Source organism: Pyxicephalus adspersus, chromosome 5 (assembly GCF_032062135.1).
Source record: "Pyxicephalus adspersus chromosome 5, UCB_Pads_2.0, whole genome shotgun sequence".
Lineage (NCBI taxonomy): Eukaryota > Metazoa > Chordata > Amphibia > Anura > Pyxicephalidae > Pyxicephalus > Pyxicephalus adspersus.
Genome location: NC_092862.1, coordinates 26938097 through 26943754, shown reverse-complemented (window position 1 = coordinate 26943754; position 5658 = coordinate 26938097). Strand labels below are relative to the sequence as shown.

The 5658-nt window shown below is 42.0% G+C and overlaps 1 protein-coding gene across 1 annotated transcript in view; it reads left to right on the top strand.

Moving 5' to 3' along the window:
• The first annotated feature begins 2569 nt into the window (after positions 1-2569).
• Positions 2570-5658, top strand: part of WWP1 (WW domain containing E3 ubiquitin protein ligase 1) — an 87815-nt gene continuing 84726 nt past the window's right edge. The window contains exon 1 of the mRNA XM_072410964.1: positions 2570-2723. The gene's annotated coding sequence lies outside the window, so the exon portion shown is untranslated. The remainder of the gene's footprint in view (positions 2724-5658) is intronic.

Sequence of the window (5658 nt, the reverse complement as noted above, 5' to 3'; positions counted from 1 at the left end):
TGGGTTATGCCGATACAACAAACTTCCTGTGATCCCAGGCTGTCATGGACATCCCATAAATGCTGTGACACCATGCTGAAATTTTTCTAGAATTTAATGGTTTTATATATAAGATCTTGGGTGGTAACTAAAAAAATACATACAAATAAAGCACATAGAAGGCTATGAGGACAAAATAGAAATAAAGAGAAATAAGAGACGTAAGAAACAAACTAAACCAGTTGGAGTTTTAATGATGAAGATGATAATTAAGTTTAGCCTCACTTTATAAGATGTCTTTATGACTCAATAGATATGGAAAGCAAAGCAATGAAGTGACTGCTTACCAATTATTGTTATTTTCATAATATACAAGCAGTCACATGTAGGCTGAGATTACTAGGAGCCTCTTTAAATGCCATCAGAAATCCAAACACAAATACTGCCATAATGAGACGCTTTCCTACAGCTCATCATGACTGCTTTATTACTTGTATTTTGTCTGCTGGGACTTGCCAATCCTTTAGAATAAATTCCCCTGGAAAGAGTACAACAGGATTGGTCTGATATTTTAAAAGCTTTCCAAGACTGGGGAAGATAGACTGTCATGGAGGATCCTGGGGGATCCAGCAAACCTGGAATGGATTTCTTAAAAAATATTTCAGTTTTAATTAGCAAATGTTTTTAATCCTGGACCAGATCCATCCCAGGTTTGCTGGATCACCTAGGTTCACCCATGATAGCCTATCTTCTCCAGTCTTGGAGCTCTTTAAAAAGACAGACCCATTGTTTTTTAGCTACTTAATAGAATTTATAAGCCTGATCACCAACATCTCATGAGGTTTTAGAAGTAGAAGTCATTTCTAACATTGGTTTAATATTTTTGAATACCTTTTATTAGGATAACACCAGTTGATACTGCATTTCCAGTAAAAAGGTTACAACCAGGGGTGTAGTCGAAAAAAAGAAGAGGGGGCATGGTACTATATAGGGTTACAACCAGGGGTGTAGTCATAAAATAAAGAGGGGGCATGGTACTATTCATAGCCAGCGCGCATGTGCGTCATTGTTATGTAAACACCTCATTCCCAAAAAGGCATGGCACCCCACTACACACCTGGTGACAAAATTCTGTTAATGAGTTCCAATTCCACATGTTGTCACCCTATAATAGTACATAGACATCTTAGGACATAGATAGTCCACTGGCATTACCATCCTGGGGGAAAGCCATTGAGCCATCACTGAAGGACATGTGGGCAGTAAGCTGCTGCAAAAATTTGATGGGAAAAAGTAATATTGTGAATGTCTTTTTCCATAGGCACAACTGCACAACAGAAAAGGCACTGACATCACTCCTAATTGAGGAAAAAATATTCATATGTAGTTTTGTATATGGTGGTGTACCTACATATTACTTAGCATCAGCCATGTGCAACCCAATGTATAATGGATCCCAGGCTGCAGGGAGCCAATCAGGTGCCCTGAAGTGCAAAGAGCGCTGCAAGTAAGAAATAAATCTGCAGCAGAGAAAAATCAAGTCTTCACCTTTGTGAGAGATGACAAGTGGGCAGAGCTACGTACACACGTGCAATTATTGTCGTTGGAAACTAATGATTGACAACCGATTGGCCGATAATTATAATAAATGAAGTGCACAATGACTGGCCAAGGAAAGTCGCTGGAAACCAATGACCGTTCCGGCGGATCTGTTTGGGCGACAATCGTTCACAATCTATTGTGTGTACGGTCGTTCAGTGATCGTGGATTTTTCTTTTATACACTTTCTCCTGTACACTTCACTTCCTCAATCGATTCAAACAATCGTATCTAGTGTGTGTACATTATTGGTGCATTATATATGAACGATCATATAGTTTCAGCATGTACTGTATTGTGCACAATACAATCGTTCAAAATAATCGTGAATAATCATTGATCGGTTGTCAATCGTTCTGTTCATTCTACAACAGCAATTATTGCACGTGTATACATAGCCTTAGCCATCACTGATGTGTAAAACAATAGCTTTCATGTATTGCATATTCATATAACCATATGGAGTCCAGCTGCAAATCTGAACATCTCCACCACATTTCTCATACAGTCTGCACTGTGATTTAGGGTTTGTATCCTCATCCTATACTTGCTGCAATAAAACCACCCCTGCTTCCCATGCTTAATAACAAACAGGATTTATATAGCGCCAACATATTACGTAGCGTTGTACAATAGGGGTTGGAAATAACAGATGACACAGGAGGAGGAGAGAACCCTGCCCCGAACAGTTTATAATCTAGGAGGTGGGGGAAGTAATGCTTATTCAGTATATCTGCAGGCTTGTACCTGCAGATATGTGAAATGTTTAATGTACAGCGCTGCATGTTATGTTGGCGCTATATAAATCCAGTTTATTATAATTATTATTAATAATATTAATATTATTATTAATAATAATAATAATAATAATAATGCTCCTCAATGCACGCAGCCCAGCGCAAACTCCAGCACACCGCCGGCAGCCAGTGACGTCACACGTTGAAGCCCCGCACAATTCGCAGACGCTTTCGGTAGGGCATTGGGTGGTGACGTCACGTGGACGAGGCATCGGAGGCGGGGCCGGGGGCGGAGCTGTGCGATGGCCGCAGAGGTGCAGGGCGCGGGGAGAGTGTGAGGCGAACGGCGACTGGGGAGAGGAACCGGGCGGCCCGGGCAGGGAGGCCGAGGACGGGACGTCCGCCCTGGTGAGTATGATGTATAGAGGCGGATATGTATATAGCCCCCCCCCCCGTATATCACCCCACACCCTGCCCTGTGTCCCTGCTGTGTGTATGGCTGGCTGCTGTGTGCCTAGGCATTGTCCTCACGGCTGGCTGATGGAGCTGTCAGGATTGCTCGGCACATAGCTCTCTGCTCCATATATTGCTGCTAGAGGTGCCCGGTCCATGGGCTGCCTTTGTATCACCAGTGTGATGTGTGCCCAGCTGGCAGTATGGCCGCTGTGTGACCCGGGCAGGCTGCCTTTATGGGTTGCCTGACCCTCAGCTTAATGGCCCTTGGGGGCTCACAGACTGGCATTTAGCAAACACTCTGCTTGTACTGCCCATCTTGCGGGCTGACACATTGCTGGCGGCCTTGAGGGCTCACCCCACACTCACCCTGACCCAAAGCCCTTTATTTGCTGCTTGACCCTTTCTCTATGGTCTGCAACCCAAAATGATGACATTTTTATTCCAGAATAACCACAACCCGGATACAAAGCCCATCACCTGCCAGCATCTGGTCAATGAGGACCTTGTTTATTATAGAGAAGCAGTGATCTCTCTGCAGCAGTCCAACAGCCCCCCCCCCCTGCTCCATCAGACCAGTCACAAGCTTTGCTGAGCCTTGTTTCTGACTCGGTATGGCACATTCTGGTGCTCAGCAGAGAGACCACTATTTCCTCCATAGAAAACAAGGTTCCCTCTCTGCAGCTGCTATCATGGGACACGCTTTTGTGCTTCTGCTGATTGAAATAATGAACTGTAAGGCATTGAACACTTTTCTTTGAATGTATTTGGCCGATTTAAGCTCGGAGTTTATTTAGGTTGTAAGTAAACACTATTGTAACAGCAGAGCAGGTGGGTTCAACAAGTGAGCGAGACTTCTTTTCTGATGCTGGGGCATAATCAGATTTGATTATAAATTTTGCTGATCTCTGAATGTCTGGGGTGATTTACAAGCAGTTTGAGCTTTTTCCCCCTGGTGACTTCTAAAGGGAATGAAGAATAAAAGCACTTCAGAGAGGCATGGCTGGTCATGTGATCTGTCAAAATCACATGACTTGTTCTCTTTCAGTTTTGGAGCTCGCCGTTTTCCATTGAGCAAAGAGAACTCCATGGTACTCATGTATGCGTGATGTTTATAAACGTAGCCAGGGCCAGTTTTAGAGGGGGCAAACCAGGCCATTGTCCAGGGTCCCAAATATTAGTATTGCAGAGTGCAGCTTGTTGGAATGGTATGCAATTAGGGCCCCTACTTCATGGCCACATTTTATCTAAAACCATGGCAGCATGTAGAGCTGTGACGTCTGTTCTCTGATATTATTGAGCCCCTTAGTGACCCCCATGCTACCCATAGCAATATGCACTTCATTGTGTGGTCTTCCTGATAATTGACAACCTCCTGGTTGGGCCCATTGCATGTTCTTTTTATTCCAGGAGAAAGTTATTATTCCGCAACACAAGGCCCAACCGGTGCCTGGAAAAGGGGTTGTGTAGCATCAGACCAGAAAAAGTCCTGCAGAACCACAACTGGTACATTGGTGCTGCACCGAGCCATTGTTATGAGTAAAGAGAGGTTCAATAATGGTTAGGACAGGCACTAGTGGAGCACTTACCCTTTAACCACCTGGGCGTTACACTGAGGTCTAGATTTCTGTTCCAAAAGCGTTACAGGTTTTCATGAAATTTTTTTTTTTAAATTGTAGACCTGTAACTTACAGAAATATGTCCGGGTTATCGAAACTAGTAACTTTTTTTAGCCCGTACCAAGGTCGGGCTTATCGGTCAGGTGGTTAATGAGCAATTCCAATACCAGAATTCACTTTTTATTGATTTTTATATTGGATTTTAATATTATTTTTTAATGTGTTTTCTGACCATTTATGTTGTTTTTGTACTCCGTTACTGTATCATGTTTATAATAATCCTCACAATTGTGTTTCATTCATTACTTTGACTTCATTATCTATTTTGTGACATTGCATTAAGAAACAAACAACACATGCATAATATAGGTAACATTTTCTAGTTTATACCAATGTTTAATGTACGGCTCTGTGACACCCCTGTGACATCATTGGTCCTCTTTAAAGCAGAGGTAATCTTGTCTAATCTTTCTTCTTCAGCGGTACCAACATCTTCTTTTGTTATAAGTAACTCATGGATATGATTTTAGTTTATTATTTATGTACAAAATCATTTATTATTATTATTATATTTGTAGATCTCACTGTTGATTTCTGACCCGCATCGAGTCTTATATATGTGCGATTATCCATATCTAATTGTGATGGTTTTATAAGTATTGCTTTATTTCTAGTTCTAGAAGCTCCATGTTAGAATCAAGAGAGATTGTTTTATAGTATTTTATGTCAAACAAAAATAAAAGTTAGGTTTTTCCTTATAATTGGTGCCTATAAAGTCCCCCCTGTGAGCTGTGCTCCTCGCTCATTTCAGACATTCAGCTATTCAATAAATCAAGTGGCAAGTATGAGTTATAAGAAATTATAGCAATCAATTTAAAATCCATTCTGTACAAATGTGGCTGCAGTTGAGTGATTTATTTGGTTGCTATAGATAAGTAAACTTTTTAGTCAGCCTTTTGTTCCCTTAACTGGAATCGGAATATATGAATGAATTTATATTTACAGGTAGTCCCCGAGTTAAAGAGGAACTGAAGCCAAAAGTGCCTAAAACAAAAATAATACACTTACATCAATACCGCAGGGCAGTCCGATCCAAAGGTCTTTTCCGTCGGCTCCCGCGTCATCCCAGCATCCGTCTGCGCGCAGGGCACCGCCATCTTTATTTCTTTTTCCTACGTCACCCGACCCAGGTGCTAGATCGGGTGACGTAGGTTGGGAAAAATTTTTTTTTCCCACAAAAAGGCTGCTTTTGCGCATGCCCCAGATGCTTG